Here is a 13,899-nt window from a genome sequence, read left to right on the forward strand (position 1 = left end):
AAGAGCACTTCCCAGCACTTCAAGCAGTTCTTCTGCTGATGACTACCTCTCTTTGCTGCTGCAAGTGGTCATAATGCCCTCTGCATTGCCTCTAGCCCTCTCTACTAATTAGAGTCAAAGAGTCATACAGCATAGAAACAGAACCTTCGGTCCATCCCAGTCTACAGCAAACCCAATCCCAAACTAAACATGGAGTCATAGAGTCATACAGCACAGAAACAGAATTGCTGTGCTCCAGATTCCCATGAAAGCCTAAATCTTTTTTCAATTACTGGTGACCATTTCCAATTATTCCTGGCAGCATACACCCACTACTGGATTTTCTTTCCAGATTCTTGTCGGTCTAGCTGATAATCAGAAAACAAACTGAATAAAATAACAATCACAAGCTTCTGCCGTCAAATTTAGCAGGACCTCTGAAATGTCTATATTACCCCCACAGCTACACTTGTTCACTCCTTCACATGAATATCAGAGCCTCACTTTACATTCTCCTTTAAATTATGGTTTGGTGGTATACTGTCATAGAGTCAGAGAGTCAAAGAGATGTACAGCACGAAAACAGACTCTTTGGTCCAATTCATCCATGCCAACCAGATATCCTAACCTGATCAAGTCCCATTTGCCAGCACTTGGCCTATATCCCTCTAAACCCTTCCTATTCATGTACCCATCCAGATGCCTTTTAAATGCTGTAATTATACCAGCCTTCACCACTTCCTCTGGCAGCTCAGTCCACACATCCATCACCCTCTTCGTGAAAAAGTTGCCCCTTAGTTCCCTTTTATATCTTTCCCCTCTCACCTGAACTCTACACTCTCCCACCCCAAAAAAGATCTTGTCTATTTATCCAATCCATGCCCCTTGTGATTGTATAAACCTCTCTAAGATTACCCCTCAGCCTCTGACGCTCCTTGTAAATCTTTTCTGAACCATTTCAAGTTTTACAGCATCCTTCTGATAGGAAGGAGACAAGAATTGCTCGCAATATTCCAAAAGTAGCCTAACCAACATCTTGTACAGCTGCAACATGACCTTCTAACTCCTGTACTCAATACTCTGACCAATTAAGGAAAGCATATCAAACGCCTTCTTCACTGTCCTATCTACCTGCAACTCTACTTTCAAGCAACTATGAACCTGCTCTTCAAGGTCTCTTTGTTCAGCAACACTCCCCAGGATCCTGCTCTGATTTGCTTTTCATGGGTGGCATGGTGGCACAGTGGTTAGCACTACTGCCTCACAGCGCCAGAGACCTGGGTTCAATTCCCGCCTCAGGTGACTGACTGTGTGGAGTTTGCACATTCTCCCCGTGTCTGCGTGGGTTTCCTCTGGGTGCTCCGGTTTCCTCCCACAGTCCAAAGATATGCAGGTCAGATGAATTGGCCATGCTAAATTGCCCCTAGTGTTAGGTCAGGGGTAAATGTAGGGGTATGGGTGGGTTGCGCTTCAGCGGGTCGGTGTGGACTTGTTGGGCCGAAGGGCCTGTTTCCACACTGTAATGTCATCTAATCTAAAAAATGCAGCACCCTGTATTTATCTAAACTAAATTCCATCTGCCACTCCATTGGACCATCTGATCAGGATTCTGTTGTTTTCTGAGATAACCTTCTTAGCTGTCCACTACACCCCCAATTTTGGTGTCATCTGCAAACTTACTAACTATACCTCTTATGCTCACATCCAAATCATTTATATAAATGACAAAAAAGCAATGGACCGAGCACCAATCCTTGTGGCACTCCACTGGTCACAGGCCTCCAGTCTGAAAAACAACTCTCCATCACCACCCTCTGTCTTCTACCTTTGAGCCAGTTCTGTATCCAAATGGCTAGTTCTCCCTGTATTCCATAAGATCTAACCTTGCTAATCAATCTCTCATGGGGAACCTTGTCGATTGCCTTACTGAAGTCCATATAAATCAAGTCCACCACTCTGTCCTCATCAATCCTCTTTGTTGCTTCTTCAAAAAACTCAATCAAGTTTGTAAGACATGATTTCCCACGCACAAAGTGATGCTGACTATCCCTAATCACTCCAAATACATGTAAATCCTGTCCGTCAGGATTCCCTCCAACAACTTGCCCACCACCAAAGTCAGGCTTGCTGATGTATACTTCCCTGACTTTTCCTTACCACCTTTCTTAAATAGTGGCACCAAGTTAGCCACCCTCCAGCCTTCCAGCACCTCACCTGTGACTTTGTATCGATGAGGCCCAGCAATCACTTCCCTAGCTTCCGACAGAGTTCTAGGGTACACCTGATCAAGTCCTGGAGATTATCCACTTTTGTTGTGTTCTGTTTGCCGAGCTGGGAATTTGTCTTGCAGACGTTTCGTCCCCTGTCTAGGTGACATCCTCAGTGCTTGGGAGCCTCCTGTGAAGCGCTTCTGTGATCTTTCCTCCGGCATTTATAGTGGCCTGTCTCTGCCGCTTCCGGTTGTCAGTTTCAGCTGTCCGCTGCAGTGGTCGGTATATTATCCACTTTTATGTGTTACGAGACATCTAGCACCACCTCCTCTTCAATATGAACGTTTTTCAAGATGTCACCATTTATTTCCCAACATTCTATATCTTCTATCTCCACAGTAAATACTGATACAAAATACTCGTTTAGTAGCTTCCTCATTTCCTGCTCCACACAAAGGCCACCTTGCTGATCTTTGAGGGGCCCTACTCTCTCCCTTGTTACCCTTTTGTCCTTAAAGTATTTGTAAAAATTCTTTGGATTCTCCTTAATTCTATTTGCCAAAGTTATCCCATCTCCCCGTTTTGCCCTCCTGATTTCCCTCTTATGTATACTCCTACTGCCTTTATACTTTTCTAAGGATTCATTCAATCTCTGCTGACATATGCTCCTTCTTTTTCTTAACCAAAGCCTCAATTTCTTCAGTCATCCAGCATTCCTTACACCTACCAGCCTTTCCTTTCACCCTGACAGGAATATACTTTCTCTGGATTCTCGTTATCTCATTTTTGAAGGCTTCCCATTTTCCAGCCATCCCTTTACCTGCAAACACCTGCCCCCAATCAGCTTTTGAAAGTTCTTGCCTCATACTGTCAAAATTGGCCTTTCTCCAATTTAGAACTTCAACTTTTAGATCCTGCCTATCCTTTTCCATCACTATTTTAAAACTGATAGAATTATGATCACTGGCCCCAAAGTGCTCCCCCACTGGCACCTCAGTCATCTGCCCTGCCTTATTTCTCAAGAGTAGGTCAAGTTTTGCACCTTCCCTGGCAAGTATATCTACAAAATGAATCAGAAACTTTTCTTGTACACACTTAAGAAATTCCTCTCCAACTAAACCCTGAACACTATGGCAGTCCCCGTCTATGTTTGTAAAGTTAAAATCCCCTACCATAACCACTCAAATTTCCTTACAAATCTGTTCCTCAATTTCCCTCTGACTATTAGGGGGTCTATAATACAATCCCAATCAGGTGATCATCCCTTTCTTATTTCTCAGTTCCACCCAAATAACTTCCCTGGATGTATTCCCAGGAATATCATTCCTAAGTACAGCAGTAATGCTATTCCTTATCAAAAACACCACTCCCCCTTCTCTCTTGCCCCTCTTTCTATCCTTCCTGTAGCATTTGTATCCTGGAACGTGAAGCTGCCAGTCCTGCCCATCCCTGAGCCATGTTTCTGTAATTGCTATGATACCCCAGTCCCATGTTCCTAACCATGCCCTGAGTTCAACTGCCTTCCCTGTTAGGCCCCTTGCATTGAAATAAATGCAGTTTAATTTATTAGTGCTTTCTTGTCCCTGCCTGCCCTGACTGTTTGACTCACTTCTGTTCTCAACTGTACCAGTCTCAGATAGATCTCATTCCTCACTATTTCCTTGGGTCCCACCTCCCCATCTTACTAGTTTAAATCCTCCCGAGCTCTTCTAGCAAATCTCCCTGCCAGTATATTAGTCCCCTTCCAATTCAGGTGCAATCCGTCCTTCCTGTACAGGTCACTTCTACACCAGAAGGAGAGATTCCAATGATACAAAAATGCGAACCCTTCACCCCTGCACTAGCTCCTCAGCAATGCATTCATCTGCTCTATCCTCCTATTCCTACCCTCATTAGCTCGTAGCACCAGGAGTAATCCAGATATTACTCCCCTTGAGGACCTCCTTTTTAAATTCCTGCATAACTTTCTACATTCACCCTTCAGAATCTCATTCTTTTCTCTTCCTTTGTCATTAGTTCCAATGAGTACAATGACCTCCTTCTGCTCCTTCTCCGCTTTGAGAACGTCCTGCAACCTTTCTAAGATATCCTTGATCCCGGCACCCGGGAGGCCACACATCATTCTGATTTTTTGTTGCTGTCTGTCTGTGCCTCTGACTGGAGAATCCCCTATCACAATCAATCCTTGGAATCCGACGTACCCCTCATTACATTAGAGCCAGTCTTGATACCAGAAACTTGGCTGTTCATGCTACATTCCCCTGAGAGTGCATTACCCCCTACATTTTCCAAAACAGCATACTTGTTTGAAATGAGGATAGCCACAGAAGACTCCTGCACTACCTGTCTACCCCTCCCATCTTTCCTGGAGTTAACCCATCTACCTGACTATATCTGCGGCTTTTCTCCCTTCCTATAACTGTCATCCCCTTGCTCTTGTAAATTGCTTATTACCTTTAATTGCTGCTCCAACCAATCCATACAATCTGATAGGATCCGCAATGAATGAAACCCCTGCAGACATAACCATCAGTAACATGGAAACTCTCCCTAAGCTCCCACATCCGACAGGAAGAGCACATCACTCTACTAAAGGCTATCTTTGCTCCTTCACAATCTACAGACCTAGAAAATAGCACCATTTTTTTTCTCTAAAAAATAATGCTCCAGGCTAACTTAGTACTTATGGTTTATATTGTTAAAGTTTAATCAAGGGACAGATCTCAATAAAACATGTAAACCAGAAAGAACTTAGAGCAAGGTTACACTTAAAGTTTATGCGCATATCTGTTCCTTTGCTGTGAGCTCGCCCACACCAGTTTCTCCCAGGTCAGTTGTGAATTTCGCTGTTTATTAATCTTGCCTAGACACACTCCAATGTCCAGCGATATATGAACTCAAACAGCAAAGGCAGTAACTGTGCAGATTCCCTGCTGTGCCAGTTAGCAGTGTAGGTTTCTTTCTCTCTCTCCCTCACTGACCACATGGCCGCTGACATTTGTCTGTCTTCCTCCTTTTAAAGCGCCATTGTTTTGATCAGTTTCCCCCAAAGATCCAAAACAATGCAACAGCTTATAAAACAGTAATTGCTGCTCTTGGAATTCAAAGAAATCACCTCCAATACCTAAAATACCTCAAAAAAGGAGCAGTTCCTACTGCCACATTTTTTTTCCCGTCCCTGTCAATGGAAACAATTATTCATTTTTTAAATTATCCATCCTGGTGAGAACTGTGGCTCCATTAATAATTATCAGTATGATTTGAATTATGTTGGTTTAATGAATGACGTTATTGCCTTTTTGGCTGGATCTCTGCTTTTCAACATTTTGGTGAATCTCAATAATGCCTGAAAAGGATTGGCATCAACTCAATGCTCACTGACATCCTAAATAAAGGGGAGGCATCATTTTCTGTTGGTTCATGCCAAGAGAACATTTATTTTTCAAATCCCAGTCACAGAAAAGAATGCAGTAATTTGTTATGATCTTCAGTGCCATTTCATTGTCTTTACATGCAATAAGATTGCAGGTGAATGCTTGGCTGGGCATTGAAGTTTGAAAAGAATACAGCTACCCTTTAAAAGCCAGCAAAACAAATTTCAGGTGGGAAAGACAACAGCAAGATTGAGGAGGAAGCATTATTTAATAGTAGCTACAGTAGCAAAAGGCATCAATCAATCTTATTTCCGGCTTCCTTGACTGCTGCCAAGGATTCTATTAAAAACATTCAAAATAATATTTTGGCTAGCCATGTTTAATGGAAGGTCGTACTGCCACCTTATTTTTCCAGTCATTTGTGATGAAATTATCATGAAAGTTATTCCTATAATCTTCTAATTCTTTACCAGCACAACTGTTCAATCACTGACTTGCTATGCCAGTTTCTGCATTTGTTGATGTGGAAATGATGGCGGAGAAACTTTATTGACAGGAAAATCCGACAAAACCCATTTCTGTTTGTTTTGTGTCATCGCTCACCCGATTTCTCTTCCCAGGAATCACCTGATCTCTTTGACCTATCAAAGCAACGTTGCCAATGGCCCTACAGTTCTGAATTTCCTCGCTTTATTCTGGACTAACTTGGGCAGAGATGCATTAGGCTCTGATTTCAGCAGCGAAAGAAACACTGATAAAAGTGATAAAATCTCCAATTTTCTTCTGGCCCTAGGCTGAACATTCAATCAGGGTCAACAGTTTTGCGACTACCAACTTTGCAGACTTCCACACACCATTGGGTCAGACCTAGCAATAATTTGTGAAAGTTAAAATTTAAAACACTGTGCATTTATTTCTCTGCTGCTCCACTGCTGTGAAATTCTCTCTGGAGAAGAGGCAGGTTCTACATTATCTGCAGTCAATACTTCTTCTTCATGGAATGTTATAGAAAGATAACATTGATGGCTAGTTTTATAAAATCACACATTCTGGATGCAGAGTCTCTGTTGATGGAAGTGTGCTGGGTCTTTGAAGTGTGCTCCCCAGTATATTTTATCTTTCGATTTTAAATTCTTCATTTCCCAGTAGTGAGTCACTTTATGAGGACAGTGATTTGTCCTTTGATATATTACGACCAAAGACATATATAGAACATTCAAAAAAAGAGAAAGAAAGAATGTATATAAAAAAAAGAACACTCAATGCAGAAGAACAGTTTTACTGACAGGCCAGTGTCGTATTTTATTCGGCATCGGGTAGAAGCAGAACTAACAAATCACATGATTCATAAAGAAGCTGCCAGAGCAAGGACAAATTGGGCAGATTGTTATTAATTTTAGTTTACATGAGAAAATCTGCCATTGGCTCCATTTGTTAAATAGAAAAGAGGCCAAAAGTTGTCAGCTTGAGTTGGTGCTCTGGTCAGAGACTGCAGTATGTGAAATTCAGCAAAGTGTTAACAGGAAGAAATCAAAACGTGTTAAATTGCACCATAAATAAAAACAATAAAATGCAGAGGGCGCATTTGTAAGTTTGTAAGAAGAAAGATAGTCATGGAGTTTTAGGTATCATTTGATAATGCATTTCAAAAGGTTTTATTTTGTTTGCCTCCAAGCTGTCTTTCTGAATTCGATGGAATTGCGAAGTGATTTGTTTGAACCCTGTGAGCTCATAATCTCCATATCAAGAGGTCTGGGGTTAGACTCCTCTCACACAAATGTTAGATGTGAATCAGTAATAAAAGCTACAGGAAGATGTTGAGACATGATTGATGAGCAATGAGAAAACAACAATATAGCAAATATCTGAGAAAGTCTTTTCTAATTGAAGACCACAAACAGGATGAAAGAAGAAATTTAGACAACCTCAGAATTTCTTCAAAAATACCTTACGATGACCTGATCAATTTTACATTCAATAGCCTTCTTCTTTTTACAACAGGAGACATTGATTGCAAAGGCATCCCTTTTTCGAAAAAAACACTTAATTTATAATATTTTTTTAAAAATGCATGACAAAGGTGTTTCACTAGATTAGTTCAGAATTTGCAATAACATTCAATTTGTCTCCAAACAGCATATTGTATTCAGTTTGATTGCAATAGTTTTAGTATTTATCAAGTACATTCCATATCAACTATACAGTCTGAAGGCAAAATGCTTCACAATGGAATTTTTTTTTTAACAATTATCAATCCACTCAATACAATTCTAATTGTTTTAACGTTAATAAAAAAAGTTCCATGTCAGGTATATAGCCAATGGCAAAACCTTTCAAATAAAAAAAATAGAATTGGTATAGATAGATTTTTTTCTCTCTTTATTCCACATTCTCCGAGGTGCCTGAAACCTTTTCAGTATCATTGGCTCACAATATACATTCTTTGTAAAGCAGATAGCCCAAGGTATTACAGTAGATCCTTCCTTTATTCTCAATGTTTCACCCAGTCCGCATGTTGCCCTAGGTGGCTGCGATAGGTAGAAAAAGGCCTGATCTCCACTTTCTTGTGAACATTACAAAAACAATCAATTCTTACTTCCATAGTTCAAGATAGTTTTCTAGTTTAATATTGTTTATTCCTAATCTAGAGAGAGAGGCACAGACCTTCAGAAAATTATTATTGCCAATAACAGCATTTGAATTATCACTGCATTCATGTGACATTAATCTTAATAGAGGTTTTACTTTCTAACATATTTTAAATAAGTTAACATTTCTGCAGAAATATGGAGGTAATAAAAACTTTATTAAGAATTTAACGTGTGCTGTTTTACAGACAGCAATTTCTTGAATGTTGTGCCAAATTAATGCTACAAAAACAATAAACTTGCATTGTCCTCTGCCACTTTAATGATTCCAGACTAGCTGTCACTAATCTTTTCACTCTGATTGTGCAGGTCTTCTACACTGCCAATTCTCATTAGCTTGGCCTGAAGACCCTTTGCGTATTCCTGGAGTAGCAGCCAAATAAGGCTCATTCCAGCACCACACCCTTTTGGCTGCTTTAACGTGTTCTCACCTTGAACAACCCTTTGTAGCTCATAAACAAAAAGCAGAAGACTGGCTGTTCAAAATATAAGAACACAGCCTGGAAGTACTCAAAAGGGGACGCCATAGCTGTGGAAGAACTGAAGTCAGAAAATCAACATTCCAACCCTTTGTAAGAAGATTTCAGAGAACTGCTGTCACACGTGGCACCATTCCCATGTATAATACCACTGAAGAGCAAAAAGACAATATTTGTTGGAGATTATTAAAGAAAGTCAAACCTCCCTTTCTCGACTGTCTGAAACCAGACCACCAAAAAAAAGCATTTCTTTGATCATCGCATCCTATTCATTTGATACATTTGCAACCACTTCTATCCTTCCTGTCTTTCAATTACGATCCATGTTATTAACTGCCAAATCCATCAGTGCCTTCCCTGCCTTTTTGATACTGTTAAAAGTCACACAACACCAGGTAATACTCCAGCAAGTTTATTTGGAAGCATTAGCTTTCAGAGTGCTTCCTTCATCAGGTAGCTGTGAGCAGGGTCATAAGACACAGAATTTACAGCAAAAGATCACAGTGTCCTGCATGCAACTGATATGATATATTGAACAAACATAGATTGCTATTAAGACTTTCATCTTTTAGAATGGGTTGCAGGTTTTGGTTCATTAATATGTAAATCCCAGAACTTCTTTCAAACCACATTCTTGAGATAACTTAAGGTTTTATACTGAGCAGCATTGTTGAATCGTTGTATAAATAGAACTGGTTTCTGTCATAGTGGCCGGCATGTAGAGGATTCTTTTTTCTGAAAATAGCATTTCTGTCAATAATGCCACCCTCATGGTATGGGGAGTATGGGGCTAGTGTTGGTGAGAGCAGGGGTTGGGGTGGGGGGTGGGGAGGTGGTGCAGGATCTGTGGTCAAAGTGAGTGAAGATTCTGAATTCTGATATTTGAGGGTGGTATCATGTTCTAATTGACCTCCTAGTGTCAGCTTTGATGCAAGATGAAGAATACATGGAAAGCTTCATCTAATTGTGTGTCCATGAGAAGGGGGAGGGAAAGCAATTCTATCTGAAGTAGCTGTGATAAAGAGCGATTTGGAGGTGCTGGTGTTGAACTGGGATGTACAAAATTAAAATTCACACACGCCAGGTTATAGTCCAACAGGTTATTTGGAATCACTAGTTTTCGGAGCTCTGCCCCTTCATCAAGTGATTGAAGACAACCACCTGATGAAGGAGCAGTACTCTGAAAGCTAGTGCTTCCGAATAAACCTGTTGGACTATAACCTGGCGTTGTATGATTTTTAACTGTGATAAAGAGTCATCTGAACTCGAAACATTAGCTTGCTCTCTTTCCACAGATCCTGCCTGACCCACTGTGATTTCCAGCATTTTTCAGTTTCAGTACAGATTCCACTATCTGCAGTAATTTGCTCCTACTCTACATGAAATAGAAACCTTAAACCTTCAAAGACCGGAATGTCATTGCTTTACATTCGTAAAGCTTCCACCTTTATCATCAATTACAGGAAAGTTATCTTAGCAGGGCAAATAATTATCAGTCAGCAAACATAATCCAGGAACATCCTCAGGATGGGGTGGGGCTGTGGTGGAGGGTGGTAGCTGCTATTGTAACTTCATTGTAAATGCAGGGGGAAACCTACTCACAAACCAACACCGTGGAGAGCAACACCGAGGAAATTCCCAAACACCGCTTAAAATCATGTTTCCATGCAGTTTTGCCCAGCCCTTCCCTTCTCTTAAGGTATAAGACACACTGTGGTAGGACTCCAGGGACCCAGGCACACTGCAGTACACTGTCCAAGGCCATTAACTGTATGGGAGACATCAGAGGCTAACTGGAAAACTAAAGGTAAAGTTACCACAGTCATACCAAGACCATGCTGTCCATTAAACATAGAAGCCTGAAGGTCACCATGCCTCAGGTGAGGGGAGAGTTTGAGAAGAAGAATCCTTTATGTAACATCAGCTGGTGTAGGAATTGAACCCATACTGGCAGCATCACGCTGCAGCTGCCCAGCCAACTGAACTAACTGACCCCTGTAGAAAACTACGCAGAATACGCATAAACTGAACAGGAAGGAGCCAAGTGAGAGCTCTATCCTCATCAATAAATAGACATGAGATTTCCCAGAAATGTAAATATTTGACAAGAGCAGTTTGGAATCATTTTAACTAGGGGCCACTTTATAAACCTCCATTGAGTGGGATCAACTAATTCTTACTAACTGGTGAAAAGATTCATTTGAAAACATTGACTTGGTTATATTCCAACAGTTGCAATTAATTACAAAAAGAAAAAAAACATTGTCTAGATGTCTATTTTTTATTTCAACAAATTCCTTTATTATGTATGTCATAATATGGTGACTGGCCATAACCAGAAAATGATTCCATTTTCAATTGCTGTTGTTTAAGCTTTGGCATTATTGGAGGAAGTATGTCAATTTCTGTAACAGCAGTAAGATGTATAACAACTATGACCTTTCACTTTGCTGCTGTAATTCTTCATGTAGGTCCTGAGTACAGCAGCAACTCACTTACTGCAACATTGTTAGAGGAAAATAATGTTTGTTGACCTTCAGTTCTTTAAGTGATGATTCAAGCTCCAGGACGGCGAGAAAAAAAGACACTTGCCTTTTCACAGAAACATTCCACAGTCTCAGAGATCTGAAATGTAGGTTGCATCAGGAATTGCTCAAGAGAGTGAGGATAAATATGCTGAAAGTCTTTGCTGAATTCTGTACGATCGGCCCCAGGGTATGAAAATACACTGGCTGAGTGGAAGAGCTTGAATACCATTAAGGTGTTGTACCATCTGTTTACATACTATCATCAGTACTTGTTCACTTTGATCATTCCAGCCAGTAAATGTCAGGGACACAAATTGCACTACAAAAGGGCAAAGACATTTTGCTCCAAGGGCTTTTTTTAGGTGTATCTGAAACCAGTTTATCTTTTGAGGATGGTGTGAAGTTGTAGAGTGTTGAAGAATGCACTATTGTTATTGAGACAGGAGCAGTCAATCAATGCTGTACTTGTTACTGGTCTGTAGGCTGTGTTTGTGTCAAGTGTTGAACCCTTAAGAATCTTTATCTCAGATAATAGTCACATATGGGAATTCTGCAACAGTTCCTCTCCCAAAATAAGTGGAGATGCAAAAGCGTCTCTTCCAGTGAAAATAAACAATGAAATGACTTGACAACTTGTCATATTAAGCACAACAAGAAGGAGCTAACAGTGCTATCCTCCAGACTTGCTGGTTTGATTTGAATCTTGACGGAGCAGCATGCAGCAGATATTTCATTTCATCCTGCATGTTAAATCAGAAATAAGTTTCCAGTTCTTGACAGTTCACTGTTTATCTTTCCAGCCCCATGCAAGTTGTGAAGGGTGCCACTGTAATTGCTAGATACAATCAGATTTGAACTATAGATACTTTGGCACAATAACAATTGATTAATGCCACAAAATTACAGGGCACACTTTTCTGCCAGAGAGATGGAGGTATTAGTCACATGAGGACAGAACATACAAATGATGGTGGAAAAATTGAAAACTTTGTCACTGGATGATTGCCAAATTAAAGGGCTTCATGAGCTCCTGTTGGCTGCATAGTTTAATTTAATTCATTTAATAATGAACATATATGTTAATATGTAATAAGTGGTGATACAAGTTCCTGACTAGATATAGGGGAAGTGATTAGCTCACTGTGCAACATGGGTGACAACACTCAGACACAATGTGGTTATTCAGTAAAGGATTCTTATAGGAGCATTTTTTGATTGTGGAATTTATCCTTATATATTTTGTTTGTTTTTGATTTGAATTTTGATGACACATTTAGGTCACTGCTTTTAAAAGTCTGTTGCCATTGTTTTTGTTAAAAGGAAGGATTTAGAAGAATAATATGTTATTATGGCCTCAGAATTGCTTGAGGTGCTTCTGTGGGTGCTGTGGAGGTGTGTGTGTTTGTTCTCCATATAAATCTTTATAAATGTTGTTATCTATAATTTCCTTTTTTGTTTCTTTTATATTTTAATGCTTTGCTTTGTCATTCACTGAGATAGAGTCATGGAGTCATAGAGATGTACAGCACAGAAGCAGACCCTTCAGTCCAACTCATCTATCCTAACCTAATCTAGTCGCATTTGCCAGCACTTGGCCCACATCCCTGTTATCCCTTCCTACTCATCCACATGCCTTTTAAATGTTGTAAATGTACCAGCCTCCACCAGTTCCTCTGGTAGCTCATTCCGTACACGCACCACCCTCTGCATGAAAACGTTGCCCCTTAGGTCCCTTTTAAATCTTTCCCCTCTCACCCCAAAGCTATGCCCTCGTGTTCAGGACTCCCCCACCCCAGAGAAAAATACCATGCCTATTCATCCTATCCATGCCCCTCATGATTTTATAAACCTGTATGAGGTCACCCCCTCAGCCTCCGCCATTCCAGGGAAAACAATGCCAGCCTATTCAGCCTCTCCCTTTGGCTCAAATCCTCCAACACTGGCAACATCCTCGTAATTTTTTTCTGAACCCTCAAGTTTCACAGCATCTTTCCTGGAGCCATAGTATCCTTGAGCTGGTGGATCAGGACGTATCTAGGGTTCTGTAATATGTAAATGTGATTTGTTTCTTCCTGTCTTCATAATACCAAATGAGATGTTTAGAAAGATGCAGTTAAACTGTATATTGATCTGTCATATCAATTCCTTTAGAACTCCTCTCTCTAAGTGTGTCAGAGTAAACATGTATTTGTAAATACATATTTTCTCCTTTTTTTTGATTATGTTAATATACTTGCCAACCTCTTGCATTTCAATTTTGATGAATAGCCTGGACTTGAAACTTGAACTGATGTGTTCTCACCACAGATCCTGCCCACCCCATCAAGTGTTTCAAGGTTTCCATCTTTTTCTCTCTAGATTGCTACTATATTCAGAATGTTACTTTTGAAAATTAGAGTAAACACAAATAGCATGAGAGAAGATTTGGGCTAGGGTTGCTGTCACCTGTTTAATAGTGCTGCAAATTCAGTCAGAGAAAAACCTTAACAAATCATTTTGCTAAGTGCCACCTCCAACAATACACGATGCCACTAAAGTGTCAGCCTCAATTATGTGCTCAATTTCTTGAATAAGGTTGAAACCCAGTATTCACAGGAGAAAATGGGATTGCAACCACCAAGAAAAGGGTAATGATGGATGGCAATGCATAGAACAGCTGAGCCCTGATCCTCGCTGAGGAG

This window comes from Chiloscyllium punctatum, chromosome 3 (assembly GCF_047496795.1).
Source record: "Chiloscyllium punctatum isolate Juve2018m chromosome 3, sChiPun1.3, whole genome shotgun sequence".
In the NCBI taxonomy this organism is placed as follows: Eukaryota; Metazoa; Chordata; class Chondrichthyes; order Orectolobiformes; family Hemiscylliidae; genus Chiloscyllium; species Chiloscyllium punctatum.